Source organism: Solanum lycopersicum, chromosome 1 (genome assembly GCF_036512215.1).
Source record: "Solanum lycopersicum chromosome 1, SLM_r2.1".
Lineage (NCBI taxonomy): Eukaryota > Viridiplantae > Streptophyta > Magnoliopsida > Solanales > Solanaceae > Solanum > Solanum lycopersicum.
The window spans coordinates 15,047,295-15,069,755 of record NC_090800.1 but is presented as its reverse complement, the minus strand read 5'-3'; the positions used below and the strand labels follow the sequence as shown (position 1 = coordinate 15,069,755).

Here is a 22,461-nt window from a genome sequence, read left to right as displayed (position 1 = left end):
TTGAATGCATCAAAGGTTTCTTCTCAAACGATTCTGCATTAAAGATCTTGGAGAATTGAAGTACTTTTTAGGTATTGAGTTTTCTCGTTCAAAGAAGGGCATCTTTATGTCTCAAAGAAAATATGCAATAGACATTCTGCAAGATTCAGGAATCTTAGGAGCAAGGCCTGAAATGTTTAACATAATTTGAAGCTAACATTATGGTATTAAACTGACTGATCTAACTAAATACAAAAGTAGTTGGCAGATTGATTTATCTCACTGCCACAAGGCCAGAGATTGTCTATTCTGTTCGAACACTTAGCCAATTCATGCATGAGCCTAGAAAACCTCATTGGAATGCTTATGTGTGAATTCTCAAATATATCATGGGTACTCCGGGTCAATGTTTGTTATTTCCTTCCATAAACAATCTTATTTTAAAGTCCTTTTCTGATTCAGATAGGGGTAGTTGTCAAGCCACAAGAAGGTCTGTCACAAGATACTGTATTTTTCATGGAAATTCACTTATCTAATGGAATCAAAGAAACAATTAGTTGTTTCTAGATCATCACCAGAGGCAGAGTATCAAGCTATGGACAACACTTGTTTAGAAGTTACAAGGTTAAGCTATATACTTCAAGACTTAAGTATCTCAAATATTACTCCTACAAAATTATTTTGTGACAATCAAGATGCTTTACATATTGCAGCGAATCTAGACTTTCATGAGCGAACAAAACATATTGAAATAGAATGTTGATAAAATAGTACGAGAAAAGTTGCACGCCAAGCTGAAAAAGTCCTTCGTTTGTTCTACACACTTTCAATTAGCAGACATCTTTACAAAACCTTTGGGAAAGATCAATTTGTAACATTGCACAACAAGTTGGGATTTCGTGATATTCACTCTCCAACTTAAGTAAGAGTGTCAAGAAACACATATCTTGTAAAAATATTCTTGTATATTTAGTTTCCATATTTTTATATCAAATCCTATTTATTGGAAATCACGATTTCTTACCTAAAGCTAGGCTAGATTGATTTGTATATTTATCAGTTTTTGAATAAAGAAAATCACGTCAACAAAATAAATCATTTTCCCTTATTTCCAAAGATTTTTTACTCGCAATTGAATATGCTGAATTTGTTTGTACATACTACAGATAAGTGATATCAAATTATATTGAGTCAGTAATGGAAGAAAACACATGTGTTTATTTGAAGGGTAACAAACGCCTTCATAAACATCACAAACTATGAAGCAGACTTGAATCCCGCAATTTCAAAAATTGAAGAATTAAAGTAAAAGCTTAAGGATGTAAAAAATATGATCTTCTAAAGGAATAAGATCAAGTAAAATGCTCGGAGGTCATACACTAATATTTTTTCTTGTGCCTTTTCATTCTTGTAATAATTATGTGTTCCAATTCGGCATCCATCCTCAAAAACCATGCTGGATATTGAGTTGACAATATTATGTTTATTACCAATAGTCCAATAATTAGACCACAAGCATAACCGATGAGAACTCCCTGCCAACTGATCATAGGTGAATCTCCTCCTTCTTCTTCATCTAGATCAACTGGAGTCGTCGTTTTTGGTACCCCATCATCACCACCAAAATCTTTTGAGAGTGGAAATCCATGTAGTCCATCATTCCCTTTGTATGAACTGTTAAACAAATTAAATTGTTTTCCTTTGTGTATGCATTCAACAAGATGATTGTGAGAGATATTTAAGACTTTAAGTGATGTGATCAATGCAAGTGGTTGTGGAATTTATCCGCTGATTCTATTGGATGAGAGATCCAATGATTCAAGTACATTTAATTAGTGCAGTGATGCTGGTATATTACCTTCTAAGTGATTATGAGATAAGTTCAACGTACGTAGCCCAATTAGATCTCCAATAAGAGAGGTTTTTACCGCTTTCTCTTCTCTCAAGCACTCTCGGACTGATCATCTTGCTGCAACAAAGAAAGCTTAGGAATGAATCTAATGGAAATTTAGGTCATTCTTGGGATATGACCTTCAAATTCGTTCCTTAAGAGATAGATGATTAGGTCTGTAGTCAAAACGCGAAGAAGTTCAAGTTCCGGTCCCTTTATTGTCACAATAAAGGAACTTGTGTAATAAACATACTACATATCTACTACATACTCTTGGATTCCACTGTTCTCACTATTTATTTTCATGGCTTCAAAATTCTCAAAAAGGCTCACTGGTAGATCTCCACTAAACCCAATAGATGAGAGATCTATGGTTCAAATTAGAGAAAAGTTATAAGTCAATGAATCTTTTATAGGGCCAAAAAACATTTTTTATCTCAGTCTTAGAATCTTCAGATTTGATAGGGCTCCCAACCATTTAGGAAATGTGCCATTAAACTCATTGCTACCTAAAAAGAACTTCCAACACGGTGCAATTGATCAGAGATTGCGGGACTTCCCCTCTACATTATTCCCATCAAATTTAATGACCATAAGTTTGTTTCCTATACTTAAAGTTGTATTAGTTGTCCCTCTAATACTATTGTTGCTTAAATCCAAAACCCAAATTCCACTCATCTCACCCAAACATAGTGGGATTGTTCCCTCTAAATTATTACTGCCCAAATCTAGCATTTGTAGTGTTAGATTGTAGATGGTTAAAGCGATCTATCCATTAAGATTATTATGCGAAAGCACAGGAGAATATAGATCGTGCTGGTTTAGGAGTGACTTTGGAATAGGACATTCCAGCTGATTTTGTTTTAGAGAAACTCGATCCAATGTTTTAGACTTGAACTCCTGAATGTTTCCACTGAAATGGTTCACATAAGTATAAATAACTTAGTGAAGGGAGGGAGAATATACATGATAGTATAGTCCCATTCAAATGGTTTGATGACAAGAAGAGTGAATGTAGGTTTGGCATACCACTTACATTAGAAGTAATTGAAGTTGTTAGGGAATTGAATGAAAAATCTAGCTCAACAAGTTGCGTCCATCTGTTAAAGGATAAGAACTCAAGTTGGGCATCAAAGTTGTTATTTCTAAGTGATAACCATATGAGCCTTCCAAATCTAAAGAAATTAGAAATTGACCGTTGAAGGTGGTTATTACTAAGGTCCAAATAATCTATTGTTATATTCTAGGTGTTTTGATGATCCTCACAAATGAGGGGACCTGGTCCCTGTTAGAGTGCTTTCATCCAGATGCAAATGGGGTACAACCGTAAATCTGTTATGTTAGTTGGTTGGTGAAAAATGCAGCGTCCTCCACCAATAAAAACAGAGGACGAGATTGTATGTTTCAATATCTCACAAATGCAGGGACCTGGTCCTTCGCAGAGTTCTCTCTATCTAATATATAATGGTGTACAACTGTAAAGCTGTCCTGTTAGTGGTAGGTGAGGCACCAACGTAGTGAACCAATCAAAATGGAAGAGGTTGTTTGTCCAATGGTTATAACTCTTTATGGTTGATACTTTCAACATGAAAAACAAAATATTAAGTTCATTCACTCAAGAAGAGAGAGAGAGAGAACAACGAGTTTGTCAATAAGTCAAGCATCAAAGAACTCAATAAAGGACATGGTCCTGGGAAGTTTGCGCACGAGAAAAGGACGAAAAGAAAGATGCCAAAAGCTGCAAACTCTGAGAGGTTGGTGCACAACTTTTCATGACAGCGGGATTTGTGTCCATTTGAATATAGTCTCTTCTCAAACAACACTAATTCAAGTTTTGGCAAAATTAGTTTTGGATTTCGGAAAATCCAAAAGCTCAAAAAGCAAAGGCCATCTTCAAGAAGTTTCATCCTAACAGCAACAAGGACCTGATAGAGCTACAAGTTATGTAGTTGTCTTAGGATTATTTCTTCCGTGCTTACATTGTAAATATGTTCTTAATATATAAAAGATTCAGATATTTGTTTCGAGTTTGTAAAAGTCTAAATCAGTTAAGGTTAACTGATTTGGTGGGCAACATTGTTTTGTTGCTTTGTCAAATTCTAAGTCATCTAGAGTTAGGTGGTTTAGTGGGCATTGTGGTATACGCTTAGAAAAGTCTAAGTTATCTAGAGGTGATAGCTTATTGGGTAGTGGTGTATCCGCTTAGGCTCTTCAAGTAATTGGTATATTACTTGATTGTGAGATTAATAACTTTTTCTCATATTGGTTGTAACCGGGTTTCACTTTTGCTTGAGAGATTAGTGAAGACGGTTGTAAATCATGTGCAACAGGTCGTGGTTTTACTCCCTTGAGCAAGGAGGTTTCCACATAAAATCATTGTGCAAATTTTAGTTACAACCATTTACTTTCTGTATTTTTTTCAGCTACTATTCTTGCTGAGTCAAGGGACCTGGTCCATTGACGTATAGTAGATGCTGAGTAGTGTCTGTGCTTACATTCTGTTCTTACTGTGTCAAGGGACGCACCCATTCTAACAAGTGGTACAGAGCGGGTGCTCTCTATCTGGTTAACACCAAGAGAGAAGTTCCTGCGAGAAATGGCGTCACTATATAATAATAATCAAAGAAATCAGTATCCCACAAAACCTCCTCTTCTTGATGGTCAGTTTTATAAATACTAGAAAATTCGGATGAGAGACTATCTCATGGCTGAGGACAGTGAAGTATGGGGCGTCATATATAAAGGTCTTTATGTGCCAATTGTGGAGGGTAAAAATGGAGATGTCACAAAAGTCATTCCCAAAACTCGAAAACAATATAATGACTCTGATAGACTATTAGACCAGAAAAATCACAAATCAAGGAAGCTACTGATGTGAGGCCTAAGTATAAATGAATACGATCTGATTTCATCTTGTGAATCAGTCAAGAAAACATGGGATACGTAGAAAACAACCTATGAGGGCACTGAGCAAATAAGGAAATCTGACCTAGATCTCTTTACTACTCAGTTTGAAAGTTTCACCATGAATGAGTTGAACTCATTCATAAAGTGTGCACCAGATTCTCCAACATCATCAAGAAAGTCTCTAAAGATACTTGAAATTATTCCTAGGTCCTGGACAAATGATTTTGTGAGTGCTGATGAGACAAAGGGCCCTGAAGAGGCGAATCTAAAACACTATTTGAGCTTCTTCAAGTCCTTGAGGTGCATAGAGAAAATGAGTTTCTCATTATGAAGGGCTAAGAAAAGAGGACGGGTCTGATTGGTGAGACTGATCAGAAGAAACAAAATTATGTCAAGACTACAGAAGGTAAAGATAAAGAAGGGGACCAGGTCCTTCCCAAGATAAGCAGAAGAGAAGTCTTCTTCAAAAAAATAAAAAGGGATATGGCTGCATGGGAAAAACCTCAAGTGATTCAGATGATTTTGATCAGACAAATAATTATTTCACGGCAAAGTTAGACGAGGAAGATGCTGATGAAAAGGTAACTCTATCTTATTTCAAACAAAACTTGAATACCTTTTATACTAGCAAGTTGTGAAAGCTAGCAGATGTTTTTTTTTATTTGATAAGTGAGTTGACAAGTGAGAAGGATCCCATAAACAACAGTCCAGATATCTCTCAAGATGAGAAAATTTCATCAGTTTCCCAAATATCTAATATTAAAAGTCAAATGCTTGTTCTAGAAACTGAAAATCTGGAACTGAAAAAAAAGAGGAAAGGGATAACTAGTACAACTTTTAAAGGAAAGAATGAGGCAAGAAACTTGCATATGGAAATTGAGAATAACCTGCACACTGCTGAAATAAAGACCAAAATTGCATTAGAAAGAAATCTTTTGTTAGAGAGGGACCTGGTCCGTGTTGATATACCGTGGTTTCACGGTATTATTAATACTTTTTCCTTAAGTTTAGTGTGTCCAAAAGCCTTTTTGTGCTAATTTTTATATAATTTTCTCTTTATTTTGCAGGTACTCTATCCAAAGATGAATGTGGAGGTTTTTGAGCGAAGAAATGCAGAAGAGACCATCTACGGAGCTTGTGACGGTCCGTCATGCTTGTGACGATCCGTAAGTGGCAGCATAGTGCAGTTGCTGAAGGAAGATGGGAAAGCCTGACCAAGTGTGGGGTTACGGAGTCCATGACGGTCCGTCGTGTCTATGACGGTCCATCATGCAGGTTCGTCATGAAGTTCAGAGAAGTAATCCCAGTACCCATATTCCAAGAGTTTAAGTGTTTTGGAACGAAGACCCTAGACGGACCGTTGTGCCTATGACGGTCCGTCATACTTGCCGTCGAGGGTAATAAAGAGAGAAGTAGAAGAAAATTCATCAAGTATGGGATGACGGAGTCCATGACAGTCCGTCGTGACCACGACGATCCATCGCACTGTCCGTTGACCCAGCCACGTTTTGACAGATTTCCAGCAAATAGAGTCCTTGTTTAATTAGGTTTTTATTTTCTATAAATAGTTTGAAAAACCTTATTTTTGAGGGGAGACTCGGTATTATTAGATAGACTCGGGATCATTATTAGACTCTTTGTATTAGTGTTAGATTCTTGATTATCATTAGACTTTCCTATGAGATTATTGATTACTTTGAGACTCTTGCAAGTGATTTTTGGTGATTAATCAAGCAAACTTTCGGATTTTACTATTTCTCATTAAAGTAAGTACATGAATTCTTATTTAATATAGTTGAATATTGTGATTATGACTATGAGTAACTAAACTCCATAACTAGGGTTGTGGGAACCATAGGCAAATAATGAGATAAAACCTAACTAAAATAATAATTCTAGAATAGTGTCTTGCATGTATTAATAATTCTTTCGCTCATAAGTGTTTCTAACGGATGGCCAACGTTAGAACTCGCCTTAATGCTACTTGCCGGACCAAGGAGGTAGATAATAGGAAAAGAATTATCAACATAGATTTAGTGTATACTATCTAATAGGCTAGTATTGATTGGTACGAGGTAATAACTTAGTCAAATATCGAATACGATGCTTAATATGAGGTAAAGATAAGGGTTAGGATAGAAACACACGTAGCCGGACCAAGGTGCGGAGTGAGATTTTCTAGATGCCGGACCAAGGATTTAAAATACATAACTTATCACTTTGTATGCGAGATACTAGGAAAGAATTGTTATAGTTAAAATTATCAAGTTATGAACCTGTAGGGAACACGTAAACCCTAGTTACTTTGATTAGTTGATTAAAATCCAACATTCAAAGCTGTTAAGTGTCTCTTTGAATTTAGGTAGTTATTTTCATTCATTTAGAAATAGAAACCCCCCTTTTATTGTTTTTACTTTCCAACGAAGTAATTGACTAAACAAAAGTAATAATAGATTGAAGTTAAGTCTAGACTATTTACTTGTGGGAACGATCCAAACCTCTCTAGTTTGGTTATTTACTTGACACGGCCGCTTTACTTCTTATTTGAGAAGTAAGTTTGAGCATATCAAATTTTGGCACCACTGCCGGGGAAAGTATCTTTTAGATTAACTTAAACTTATTACTATAGTTTAGTTGATATTTTCTTGATTTTACTTTGTTTTATTATTTTTGATTTGTGCAGAACCAACCTCCTTGTATGCCAAATACACGAAGAGGAAGAGAATCCTTGTTTCGCTACGATCACGAATTAGATCGTACACTACGCAACATGAATCGAAACTTGGGAATCAATGATGATGATCCAAACCAGAACATCCCAGCTCCAGTTGATGTTAATGGTTAGTTGTTACCCGATGCTCCGGGTGAACACCAAAAGAGGGGACAAAATCCCATTCCACGGGCCCCAAGCTTACTACAGAGGTTATGATAACATAGTAGACTCCGATGGGCCACTGGTTTTGCCTCCTCTACCCACAGGCCATACTTTAGTGGTAACTAGTAGCCTAATGCAAATGCTCACTGCCAGAGGTTTGTTTTTAGCGCTACCTTCTGAGGATCAACATGCCCATATAGCTAAGGTAAGGGCAGTGTGTAAAAGCTGTGTAGGGAGGCCTTATTTGGATTTAGATGTAATAGGGATCAGAGTGTTTCCTCTCTCCCTGACGGGAAAGGCTTCATATGGTTCACCGAGCTCCCATACAACTTAATCTTCACTTGGAACCAACTAAGGGATGTTTTCTTAGCACGCTACTATCCGGTCTCCAAGAAACTAAACCACAAAGACAGAGTGAATAACTTTGTGTCACTACCAGGAGATTCAGTTAGTAGTTCTTGGAATAGATTCACATCGTTCTTGAGAAGTGTCACAAATCATCGTATAGATGATAAGTCACTGAAGGAATACTTCTATCGGGGATAGGATGATAATAATAAAGCAGTGTTGGACACTATAGCAGGTGGATCTTATGGGGAATGTCCTTATGCTGAGATTGCTGAAAAATTAGAGAAAATCTCCCGAAATAATAAAGCTTGGAGTACTAGGAAGTCTGATACAAGGAGAAACACCTTCGTAGTACAGTCCACTCACAACCCAGCCACAGATGAGATTCGCGAAGAAATGGCTCAAATGAGAACTGAGCTTGGGTTGGTACTAAAACATGTCTCTGGGGTGCAGAAAAGATAAATGCAGTCAACTACTTGTCCAAACCACCATCTAATGATGAATGCTATTATGCAGAGGACTCCAATGCGGTAAATGAACAAACGGGGGGTTTCCAACCGAGCGCCCAAGGCTCAAATTAGGATAATTGGAGCCAAGGTCAAGGGAACCAAGGCCGGAACTATGGTAACTATGACTGTGAGGGTCATTATGTCCGAGATGGAAACTACAACTGCGACAACAACTTCAACAGGGGTAACTACGGTAACAGAAATGATAGGAATGGACCCTATGTCCCTTCTCAAAATCGTAAAGTTACTCCTAGGGATGGTGGAGATAGTATGGCGCGAGTTGAGGATATGTTGCACAAAATGATGAGGAGGTTCGATGCTAGTGATGAGCATAGTAAAGAGTAAAGGGGTGATTTAGCTAGTATTGGGCAAAAAGTTTATACACATGCAATATCGCTTAAAAATATCGAATTGCAAATGGCCCAATTATCTGTGACACTGAACACACGGCAACCGGGAACTCTTCCTAGCAACACTGTCCAAAATTCAAAAAATGATACGCACTGTATGGCAATCACTACTCGGGGTGGGAAGCAAACCATTGACCCACCTATGCCGTCTAATGAGGAAAATGTGAGAAACGATGATGATAAGGTGGTAAAGGGTAGTGTTGAGGAAGAAGAGAGTAATGGAAAAGATGCAGAAATCCCTACGAAGGTAATTCCCATGCCTATACCACCACCACCCTTCCCTCAGAGATTAGTGAAAAAGACTGAGGATGGTAAATATTGGCATTTTATAACAATGCTGAAGCAGCTCTCTATCAATGTACCTTTGGTAGAAGCTCTAGAACAAATGCCCGATTATGCCAAGTTTATGAAAGATCTGGTCACAAAGAAAAGATCGGTCACTTTTGAGCATGATGATAGACTGCAGCATTGTAGTGCTATTGCTACAAGATCCCTCGTACAAAAGAAACAAGATCAGGGTGCATCCACTATTCCTTGTACAGTTGGGTCATTACATTTTGCGAAAGCATTATGTGATCTGGGGGCAAGCATAACTCTCATGCCCCTCTCGATCTACAAGAAGTTGGGTTTTGCGGATCCAAAACCCACTACGACGCGGCTATTGATGGCTGATCGGACAGTGAAAAGGCCTATAGGGATACTCCATGATGTGCTGGTAAAAGTAGAGTCATTCATCTTTCCGGCTGATTTTGTTATTCTTGATTGTGAAGTCGATTTTGAAGTGCCTATTATTCTTGGGAGGCCATTCCTTGCTACAGGTAGAGTCATAGTTGATTTGGAAAAGGGGTAGATGAAATTTTGATTGAACAATGAAGAAACAACCTTCAACGTTTGTAGGACCATGAGGCAGAGTGGTGAGCTCCAATCGGTATCAGCCATATCCCACAAAGAAAAGATGAAGAAGGAGAATGAAGAAAAAAGTGCAAAACAAGAGTTTATGGTTGGGGATTTGGTACTTTTAGATAAATCTGGGTTGCCTTGTCTTCCGGGCAAGCTCAAGTCCAAATGGATTGTCCCTTACTCTATTACCCAAGTATGCCCTTATGGAGCAGTTGAGTTAAAAACCAAGGAGGGAGTGCGGTTTAAGGTGAATAGAGAACGAATAAAACTCTATTTTGGGCATACTCTATCGGTGAATGAAATGATAGAGGCATACCATCTTGATGAAGGCTGAGTAATCAAGTGTCCTCAGTCGTGCCGCGACGTTAAATCAGGCGCTTGTTGGGAGGCAACCCAATACTTATAGTTTTTTCCCCTTTCATTCTTTCTAGTAATGGTAGCATTTTCTACTAATGGGTTTTAAATTTGCAGGCAGATCACCAGGAAATCACTCTACAGCAGTCACCAACGGACACATGCGACGGACCATCGTTCTCTCGACGGTCCGTCCTGCACAACCGTTCTGGTTGTCAGAGACCCTATTCCTAAGGGTCTCTCACATTTTCTAAGTGTCCTCCAACGTACATCTACGACACACTGTCATACTCTCGATGGTCCGTCCTGCATAACCGTCATGACGGTCAGATACCCCTCTCTTAAGGGTCTCTATTTTTTAGTGTCCCACGACGGACATCGATGACGGACCGTCATAATCACAATGGTCCGTGCTGATTGTCGACGCTTTGCGCCCTAGGTTTGCTTCACCTACCAATCTTGTATTTCAATTTTTTTTTATGCATTGGGGACAATTGCATGTCTTTTCCGGCATGTCTACATCTTTTGTACATAGTTTAATTCTGGAGCATGATGGCTAAAATGATATCCTGATAAATTGGAAAATGATGCACGACTAGGAATAGTAACTAATAAATGTGTGGCTCTAAGCATGACATAGAGGTACACCATTGCATTACCGTAAGTCTAAAATTTTAACTAGGTGTATGATAATCTGGTATAGTGATGAGATGTCAATTGAGTGTGAGGAAGATTTGAATAGTCCACTATTTGTACTGATCTAGAACTTGCCTGGTTAGTCCTACTAAAAGTAAGCTGTAATAAACAATTAGGAAAGGATCATAAGCCCTTATTCAATATAGCCAATTCTTAGCCTAAATAAAAGAAAACCAAATGAAATTTATCCTTCTTTGATCCAAATGATCTGAGATTAAATTAGACCTTTCTTTTTCACCCCAACTGATCTTTCCTGGGAATAATGTGTTGGCCCTGGTCCCTCCTTGGACATGTGCACCTCAGCTTATGCCAAAAGCATAAATTAAGGGTGGCTAATGCAGTAAACAACCTTCGTTATGGCCCTGACCTAACTTTGGGTATTGTGTACCTTGACTCATGGCAAAGCCATGTGTTGAGGGTGGCTATCATGAGGAATGCTCTGAAAAGTGGGGTTGAAAGAACAAAGAGAGAGAAAGAACAAAAGTAAAGTGACTCAAGAATTAGTTGAAATAAAAGTAAAGAAAAATAAAAATATATAAGAAATACAAGAAGGAAAAGAAAAGAGTCACTTACATAAATAAAGAAAGAAGAGAAAATAGCAAGGTGAAAGAATATGAGAAACTGGGCGAGATAAAATGATAAAAAGTGAAAGGTTTAGCTGATATGTCAATGAGGGCAAAAAGTCAGTAAAGTATACCTAAATATACCCTACCTGACCCTGAGCCTATGTTACAAGCTAAGAAAGTCCTATCGTGATCCTAAGGGTTGTATAAAGAACTTAAGGCAGTGAAAATAAGGGCAAGCTTATGGCAATAGGTATGAATGAGTGTGACTTTGTTCTGAGAGCGAGTGTTGAAAAGTAATCCTTATACTCAAACTGAAATCATTGTGTCAAAAATAAGGATTTTGTTTTAAAGTGAGGACACTAGTTGCAATACCGGAATTGTTAGCACCTCGGTGAAAAATTGAAGAGGATAGGTGTTAGCGCATGGTGAGTCTGTGTCATATTCTGATCCTACATAATTCAAGCCTAATAGTGATAGCATGCATAGATTTGATGAGATTAATCGGGATTGATAGCCAAATGATTGCAAAGGATGAAACATGGATACTACTGTACAAAGATTTTGTATTGAGTCATAGTGCGTCGCTTGAGGACAAACAACGAATTTAAGTTGAGGGTGTTGATATACCGTGGTTTCACGGTATTATTAATACTTTTTCCTTAAGTTTAGTGTGTCCAAAAGCGTTTTTGTGCTAATTTTTATATAAGTTTCTCTTTATTTTGCAGGAAATCTGTCCAAAGATGAATGCGGAGGTTTTTGAGCGAAGAAATGCAGAAGATACCATCTACGGAGCTTGTGACGGTCCGTCATGCTTGTGACGGTCCGTAAGTGGAAGCGTAGTGCAGCTGCTGAAGGAAGATGGTAAAGTCTGACCAAGTGTGGGGTTACGGAGTCCATGACGGTCCTTCGCGTCTATGACGGTCCGTCCTGCAGGTTCGTCATGAAGTTCAGAGAAGTAATCCTAGTACTCATATTCCAAGAGTTTAAGTGTTTTGGAACGAAGACCCTCGACGGACCGTTGTGCCTGTGACGGTCCGTCATACTTGCCGTCGAGGGTAATGAAGAGCGCACTAGAAAAAATTTCATCAAGTATGGGATGACTGAGTCTATGACGGTCCGTCGTGACCACTACGATCCGTCGCGTTGTCCGTCGACCTAGTCGCGTTTTGAGAGATTTCCAGCAAATAGAGTCCTTGTTTAATTAGGTTTTTATTTTCTATAATTAGTTCAAAAAACTCATTTTTGAGGGGAGACTCGGTATTATTAGATAGACTCTTTGTATTAGTGTTAGAATCTGGATTATCATTAGACTTTTTTGTGAGATTATTGATTACTTTGAGATTCTTGCAAGTGATTTTTGGTGATTAATCAAGAAAACTTTTGAATTTTACTCTTTCTCATTGAAGTAAGTACATGAATTCTTATTTAATATAGTTGAATATTGTGATTATGACTATGAGTAACTAAACTCCATAACTGGGGTCTTGGGAACCATAGGCAAATAATGAGATAAAACCTAACTAAAATAATAATTCTAGAATAGTGTCTTGCATGTATTAATAATTCTTTCGCTCAAAAGTCTTTTTAACGGATGACCAACGTTAGAACTCGCCTTAATGCTACTTGCTGGACCAAGGAGGTAGATAATAGGAAAAGAATTATCAACATAGATTTAGTGTATTCTATCTAATAGGCTAGTATTGATTGGTACGAGGTAATAACTTAGTCAAATATCGAATATGATGCTTAATATGAGGTAAAGATAAGGGTTATGATAGCAGCACACGTAGCCGGACCAAGGTGCGGAGTGAAATTTTCTAGATGCCGGACCAAGGATTTAGAAATACATAACTTATCACTTTGCATGCAAGATACTAGGAAGGAATTGTTATAGTTAGAATTATCAAGTTATGAACCTGAGGGGAACACGTAAACCCTAGTTACTTTGATTAATTGATTAAAATCCTACATTCAAAGCTGTTAAGTGTCTCTTTCAATTTAGGTAGGTATTTCATTCATTTAGAAATAGAAACCCCACTTTTATTGTTTTTACTTTCCAAGGAAGTAATTGACTAAACAAAAGTAATAATAAATTGAAGTTAAGTCTAGACTATTTTTCTCGTGGGAACGATCCCAACCTCACTAGTTGGGTTATTTACTTGACACGACCGCTTTACTTCTTATTTGAGAAGTAAGTTTGAGCGCATCACGTGTAAAAGAGGAACTGGAAAATCTCTCAAATGGACCAATTTCTCTAAAATTCTAATAAATCTGATCGGTCAAGACAACAACAGTAGAAGGGGGTTGGGCTGTGACAAGATAAAATCCTCATACAATCCTCAAAGCAAAAATGTTCCTGATGCTAACAATCTGTTGTGTGAGAATTGTGGTCGGGATGGAAATCTTAAGAACGATTGTAAAATTTTGGAAAAAATTGAATGAAGTTCGTCAAATTATTCCAAACAGCGGAAAAGAGCTAAAGAAAGACATGTGAAGTTTGTCTGATCTGAAGATAATCAAGAAAAGAAGGAAAGGGGACCTGCTCTTTGTGCTAAATTTTTCTGATTCGATAGTAATATGGAAATGGAGTTAAGGGACCTGGTCCTCGTTATCGTTTTAGCAAGAACACTTTATCCCCTTGGACAGGAAGGTTTCTTGTTATGCCTTTTGACAGTTATTGGGAACTCCGTTTGCAGTGGGTTCCTAAGCCTAACAAGTAATTCTTGTGCAGAAGGGAGGAAGTAGCCAATGTTGGTTTTTAAATAGCAGATGCTCAAAATATACGACTAAGAAGGTTACAAACTTCCTCTCTCTCAAGGCACTTCAAGGTGGAGGTGTCTTTTTTGGTGAATGGCAAAAAATGCTACATTATTGGTGTAGATTTGTGATGAACGAAATGAAGTTAAGCTCTTATCAGATAACTATTTTGTCACAAACTTTCTCTCTTAGGAGATGATCGTAATATAAAAGAGATGCAAGAACATGAATATTATTGATCTGCTTACTGCTCGTTATGACACTCTCACTGACCTCAATGGTCGAGGTGAGAATGCTGAGGGTTATCTTAAGAGACGTGTTCATAAGTGTTGCTTTGCTGCACAAATATGTGTCAGGGAACCTGGTCCTAGTCTACAAAAAATGATATTTGCAGATGACAAAGATTGTGATGATGATGTTAAGGAGAAGCAGATCAAACTATTCTTCAAGTGAAATATGAAGACTTTTAATCTTTCAAGTAACTTTCAGACTGAAGTGATAAATGTTACATGGGTTGTGACCAAAATGGTGATATTGAGAAGCTCAATCTCAATGAGGTTTGAAAGAGTATCTGTGGGATATTCATCCTCCAGTAAGGTTTATTTGGGGTGTCAAATTTGTGTGCATTGAAAAAGATGTTCGTTAGATTTTTTTATAAGTCTTGAAGAAATGAGAAGTAAGTTACAAAACAAAGAAGATTCTGAGATGGAAGAGATGATTCAGATTTAGAGAGATGATCTAAACAATTAGCTTGCTGAAGAACATCCTTTTCATGAATCCAGCAATCTCAAGGAAGTTGATGTAGATGATGTACCTGATGAGAGACCCGGTCCTCTAAACATTGCCGAACAAAGATGGTGCAGTTAAAACTGATAATGTGAATTCTGAAGGTGAAAATGAAGAAGCTGATCAAGCTCATTTTGAAAGAGCAAATTCTTATAGTCGGTTGCCCAACAAGCTGATCGGTTGTTCAATTTGCTCCTCAACAATGGCTTTAAGAGAGGTACATATTTATTATGTCATCTTTGAGGTAATCTTTGAGGTGTTGTGTGAAGAATTTATTTCTACTTCACTCATTAAAAGTGAGTGTTAAAATAAGCATAATAGATAAATTAATCTCTTCTTGGAGCTGTACATGAAGCAAATCTCAAAAACTACATTTGGTTGTCAAGAATAATACATCATTGATCTGCTATAATGTATTAACATACTTGAATTCTAGACAATGAGAAAGAAGGGTGATGTCATCATGGAGTTTTATAAAATAGAGCATCAAGTGGCTGACATCTTCACCTTAGGCTTAAGTAAGGACCAACTTGTCAAAAATATGTATGTACTCTTAGTGGCTTAACTGGAGGGAAGAAGATATCGCAACATGATCGGGGCAATTGCTGTTTGGACATTGGAAGGGACCTGGTACCGGTTCAAAGAATCTGCTGAAAGATTTTCATGTTTTGGGTGCCTAGACAATTCATACTTTCTTGGGAACTAACTTGAAGGTGGATGCTGATCAATGGAGTTCAAAAACTCTACTCATGTAGAAAGGAAAATATTTTGAAGGCTGTTGAGAAAATCTTAAGTCATCTGAAGAAGATAAAGGACATGGTTCTATTCTGTCCATCGGGAGACTTTTTGATTTGGAGTATATGGTGTTGTTGATTATGTTGTGTATCAAGCTGATAGAAAGAGTACCTCAAAAGTGGATTATGTTATGCGCTGATCTTTCACTCATGTGGAATTATAAGGCAAGATTCAATTGCTCTATCATCAACTGAGGCAATAAATGTAGCAAGTGCATCTTGATGGACTCAACTCTTATGGAACTAGAAACAACCTGAAGTTCACAAACACTTGGCTAAAATAACCATGCTGATGATGGAAATGCTACTTCTTAAACGGATCCTGCCTGAAGAAATCAATTCTTTCATGACTATGAAAAAGGAAGCAGGTATCCTTGCTTTTCAATTATGTATGTTTTAGCAAGTTCAGTTTAATACCTTTTGTAGGTATACACACATGGAAAAAGGGATGAAGGAAAAGGGAGGTCAGGATAGATCTAGGTAATGACATTCAAACTATAGAGAGGGACTTGGTCCTTTCTCGAAGATTAACAATCTTAAAATTGCATTTTGAATTATGCATGAGAACCATTGCAATTGTCATATGTCTGTCATTCAGGAATCTGAATGTTGTCTCATCTTTTGAGTACCAAAATGATATTTCCTTTCTCTTTTTTCTCATATTCCATATTTCTTTTATTTCCCAAGAAAAATCAAGTTACCTTCCAAATATCAGGTGTTTAGAAATATATTTTCTCTTCTCTCAAAACACACTTCGAATTGTTTGCCCTTTATTCTTACTTGAGAATTAACTGATGAAATGTTTTAAGTGTGAAGAGGCATTTAGTCCTTCAATAAAAATGAAGAAGTGGAAAAGATAATGTTCAAAAAGGGATAAGTTGATATTCTGCGAACTCAAGGTAATCTGAAAATGAAGGTGTCTATATGATAAAAAAAAAAGAGGATAAAAAAATAGAAATGAAATTTTCTTCTTGGTTCCTTAACTAGTGTTCAATTCATCTTGGAGGCCTTGAGTGAGTTTGTGTTACAAATCTATTTGTTATGACAAACTCGGGCTTGCATTGAATGTTATGATAGTTGCTCTTGCTAACAAAGATATTGAAATAGTTTTCCTAAAGGCTTTGCTTTTAAAACAACACTATCAGAGTGACCCAGTGACAAAAAATAAAATAAAATAAAACAAAAAATGGCAGCCCCAATCAACATGAAGATTCGGCAAAATTGTGATCTTCAATAGAGGCTTCTGAAAACACAACGTTAAGGGATATGCTCTATTAATTCTATTCGTTCAATCCCTTGTCTCTAAGTCATCCCTTCTCTTCTTACCTATCTATGTCAGTCCTCATTCCTCTTTTTTGGCATTATTCTGGTTTTCATTTTGTAATCACATTTGCAATGCTTTGATCGCTGATATTTTGTTTATGGATGAAAAATGTCTTGTTTCTACTGACATGTCTCATTACTTTATGTCATTTTACTCATGCTCAGTGTTGCCCAAGTGGCCATGAATTTGCTTGAAATGCATTTCTGTCAACTTGGTTTACTACTTTAACCCTTTTTTATGATGTCAAAAGGGGGAAAGTTGTTAATGTAAGATATGAGATAAATCGTGCTATAACTGCTTGAAGAAGTATGAAATCAATAGTGTTATCACTGCTGGAAGAAGACATGGGTCATGCCGATAGGGGGAACCAATGCTAGCTACTTGACAAGGAAATGGTTTTGCCGACGGGGGAATCAATTCTAGCTACCTGAAGAGGACCTGGTCCTGCCGACAGGGGAAGAAGTTGAACAAGTTTGTCATCATCAAAAAGGGGGGAAATGCTATGTTGTTGTTTTGATGAGTTGAGAAACTTGGGGATGATTCAACTCTAGTTACCCCAAGAATTCTTGTTGATAAGGGAAGTAGTGAATAAGCATGTCATCATCAAACAGGGGGAAATTCTATGTTGATGTTTTCATGATTTGACAAAGTTTGGGGATGATTCAACTCCAGCTACCCCAAGAATTCTTGTTGACAAGGGGAGCTGGTGAATAAGTATGTTATCATCAAAAAGGGGGAAAATGTTAGTTCGAAGCTGAGTTGAAGATGTTAGATCGAACTCGATATGAAGTTTTGATGACTTAACAAACTTATTGATCTAATAAGAAACCATATTTTTGTTGTTGGAACTGATGACACTGAGATGAATGATAAACTCAGTGTGAGGTATATTTTGTGTACTATAATCAAAAAGGGGGAAATGTTATATTATAGGCATTTTGATGATCCTCACAAATAAGAGAATAAGGGGACCTGGTCCCTATCAGAGTGCTGTTATCTAGATACAAATGGGGTACAACCATAAATTTATCATGTTCGGTGGTAGGTGAAAAGTGCAGCGTCCTACAGCAATAAGAAGAGCGGACGAGATTGTATGTTTCAATATCTCACAAATGCAGGGACCTAGTCCCTGGCTGAGTTCTCTCCATCTGATACATAATGGTGTACAATTATAAAGTTGTCCTGTCAGTGGTAGGTGAGGCGCCAGCGTACTGAACTAATCAGAATGGAAGAGGTTTTTTGTCCAATGCTTATAACTCTTTATGGTCGATAATTTTAACATGACAAAAAACATATTAAGTTCATTCATTCATGAAGAGTGAGAGAGAGAGAGAGAGAGCAGCAAGTCTTTGTCAAGAACTCAAGCATCAAAGAACGCAGCAAGGGACCTGGTCCCGGGAATTCTGTGCACGAGAAAAGGATGAAAAGACAGTTGTCAAAAGCTACCAACTTTGAGGGGTTGGTTTAAAACTTTTCATGACAGCAGACTCTCAGCCAATAGCCTCGTCCCAACGGTTTGTGTCCATTTGAATATAGTCTCTTTTCCAACAACACAAATTCAAGTTTTGGCAAAAAAAGTTTTGGATTTCAGAAAATCCAAAAGCTCAAAAAGCAAAGGCCATATTCAAGAAATGGCATCCTAACAACAACAAGGACCTGAAAGATCTACAAGCTATATAGTTGTATGGGATTATATCTTCCGTGCTTACTTTGTAAATATGTTCCTAATCTATAAAGAATTCAGATATTTGTTTCGAGTTTGTAAAATTCTAAATCAGTTAAGGTTAACTGATTTAGTGGGAAACATTATTTTGTTGCTTAGTCAAATTCTAAGTCATCTAGAGTTAGGTGGTTTAGTGGGCGGTGTGGTATCCACTTAGGAAAGTCTAAGTTTTCTAGGGGTGATAGCCTTGTGGGCGGTGTTGTATCCGCTTAGGCTCTTCAAGTAATAGGTAGAGCACTTGATCGTGAGATTAATAACTTTTTCTCACATTGGTTCTAACCGGGTTTCACTTTTGCTGAAGACGATTCTAAATCATGTGCAACAGGTCGTGGTTTTACTCCCTTGAGCAATTAGGTTGCTACGTAAAATCATTGTACAAATTTTAGTTACAGCCATTTACTTTTTGCATTTGTTTCAGCTACTATTCAAACTGAGTCAAGGGACTTGGTCCGTTGACATATAGTAGATGCTGAGTAGTGTCTGTGCTTACATTCTTTTTTTACTGTGTTAAGGGACCTGGTCCATTGACTATAAGTGGACGCACCCATTCTAACATCTATGTTGGTGAGATTCCATAGAGGCTTAGGAATAGAGCCTGAGAGATTACAAGAATATATAATCAATGTATGCAGTGAAGTTAGATGACCAAATGATCAGATATCTTACCAGTAGCATTCAAACCACTAAGATCTAACTCCATGAGTGATGCACTAGTATTCCATTTGATTGTGGGAAACATAATAGGGAGCTGGGGATTGTATGATGAATAAAGATATTCTAAGATGGAAAGGTGGAAAGCTCCTTCGGGCAATGTCCTGTATAACTCAGTGTTATCGAGAGATAGAATAGTTAAATAAGAAGATAAATTTAGAGGAATGGTGGAAGAGATGTTCACAAAGATAAGGTAGAGCTCTCTTAATCGGGTCAAGTTCTTTAGGAGTAGTTCAAAATTGTCAGCTTCGAATCTATGCTCATTTTGGATGATTACTCTCCATACAAAAAACATGTATTTAGAAAGAAGAGATATTTCTGCTGGGATTATTCCTGTAAAAATTGAATATGATAAATCAAGATGCGTCAAACTAGAAAGCTCACTAAATTTAGCTGAAATGAGTGATCCGGTAAAATCATTATCAAACAATCAAGCCTTTTGAGATTGGAAAGCTTAAAGAGGCTACTGTTGAAATGAAACTCTCCTCGAAGTTGGCTTCAACTGAGATCAACCTCAATCACTTGTCCCGTCATCCTGTCACAAAGAACTCCATCCCATGAGCAACAATCTGCACTCTTGTTCCACGAAAGAGTTTTTAGATATGACGGTTTACCTCTTATGTTGAAACAACGTTCAAAAGCATAATGACTTAGTGTAAACATGTGCTTGAATTGTAGAAAAGCAAGATCTTGATATTTGGGGCACAAATGAGGTAAGGATGAAGAGAAAGAAAGATGACAGAGGAAGGGAAATAGCGTAAAAAATACAAGGTTTATGTAGCCCATTGTTGCACTAAAATGTTCAAAAAACTCTTTGTTTTCTTACTCTATTCAATAACTTTGATAAGGTATATTATAGCACAAATTGAGAAAATAAATTCAAATTTTGTGTGGTCAGTTGTATATGCAGAGTACAATGAAAACGAAACTTCTATAAGAGTATTAGTTGGTGCATAGACCCTTGACCAAAACATTTCCAATTTATTTTGATTAGTTGGGATAAGTGTATTGTTTGGTGTACAGACATTGACAACAACATTTCATGTAAAAAAATCCATTTTTTATTAAATAACAATATCATGCTCAATTAAATCTACCATAATTAATTGGCTTTAAATGATGTGATGCCATAATGTCAACAATATGTGTGAAAATGTGCGCATAAAACTCCCAAATTGAAAGGCATTTTAATCAAAAGTATTATGTCATTCATTAATAAAGAACGAACATTTTATGGAACCTGTTATTTTCAAAAAAATTAAAGAATCAAATAAAAAGTATTTGAGGTAATAAGTAATAAGCATTTGTAATTAAACTAATAAGAAAAACCTCAAGTCAATGCACAATAATTGAACAAAAAAATCCAAATGTAATAATACAAAATTTGTGCAAGTAGTCTTAACCCAACTAATACACAATGTGGAATTTCGCTCCTGGAGGATATTATCTTCTTACCCAATTATACGCAATGTGGAATAATGCTTCTTGAGAATACTAGCTTCTTGTTTTTTGATTTGTCATCAGGTGTCTGGTACACATATTAGAGTCCGACTATTTTAAACTCGTATAGAGCCCCATTTGATTTGACAAAGAAAGGAGCAACCTCATCCACTATACCACATCTGTTGGTGATAAGGACACACTCGATACTTACGGAGGTCCTATTACCCCTCCTCCCCCCCCCCCCCCGGAAACCAAACTTTTTTCTCTATATTTCATTGTACTTTATGTGCCGACGTGAAATCACGACTCTCAATTAGCTACGGTAGTTTTTGTTTTTTTTTCCAAAAAATATCTTCTTGTTTTATTTTCCTTGTTTTTAAAAATAAGTTGACACACATTATATTTTTTACTAGTTAAACTAATCACGTTTCGCGCAGTGATAAACTACCTCTATTAACTTACATCTCACACTATAACAAATTCGATAATTAGGAAAAAATAATTTTGTCATTTATAAATCTTATTTCGTCACTAAAAATCTTGTGTGACGAAAAATAAATCATCACTTAGTCGTTATTAAATGTGTGTCTCTAAAAGTATACAAAGACGATTTAGTGCTTCGTCGCTAAATGTATTATATTAACTACAAAAAGAAAAATTGTCCTCAAGTGCTTAAACATTTGTGATAAATTTATTTCTTGTAAAAAAATATATTTTTTGTAGTTAATAGTATGCTTTGTCACTTAAAATGTATTAACCGAAAAAATCGTATCGTCGCTAATTATTTTACTTCAATTAGTTACTAAATTAATTATTTCTAAAGTTATATGTATTTCGTAGTTGAATAAAATCTTATTTCGTCACCAATGACTATATTTTATATACAATTATTTTTTCTTAAATATATTAGGGATAAAATTTATCATTATATAAGTGGTTTATTTTCATATGATATATACATATACATATGTATCTTCGATCTCAAGTTTTTTCAACCCGGCCAGCAGCTAGCACATTACATTGTCTTGGGAATCGAACTCACAACCTTAAGGTCGGAAGTAAAGAATGCTTACCATCATATCAACTCTCTCTTGTCTTTATTTTTTGTTTTATTTTATACTTCATTCACTTCTTTCAAATTTAACTTTTGCAGAAACAATATATTATATAATTATTTATACTTATACACAAATGTGTGATATTTACCACCCACAATTCATTCAAATGTAGATTATTTTTATTAAACTGTGTTTTTCTAAATATCTTTAAATATATTCAGTACGATTTTATCATTTCATTTCTTTATCTTTATAAATTTTAAAAATTATTCAGTATAATTATAAATTTATTTAAAATTAATCTTTCGATTTTATTTAAAAAAATGAATAGTCGTTTGAATTTGAACATCGATACCCATAAGTCATACCTATAGTACTTCATCATAATATATTTGAAATCCTAGTTAGTTCATTTCTTTTATTTGTATTT

At 36.4% G+C, this 22,461-nt stretch overlaps 1 long non-coding RNA gene across 1 annotated transcript; it reads right to left on the bottom strand.

Annotated features, from left to right (window-relative positions):
• Nucleotides 1-1,146: 1,146 nt before the first annotated feature.
• LOC109120460 (uncharacterized) lies at nt 1,147-20,500 on the bottom strand. The gene is made up of 3 exons (XR_002027889.3): nt 20,145-20,500; nt 19,486-20,065; nt 1,147-1,653 (listed from the first exon to the last, which is right to left on the bottom strand). It is a non-coding gene; the product is annotated as an uncharacterized lncRNA (long non-coding RNA).
• Between the last annotated feature and the right edge of the window lie 1,961 nt (nt 20,501-22,461).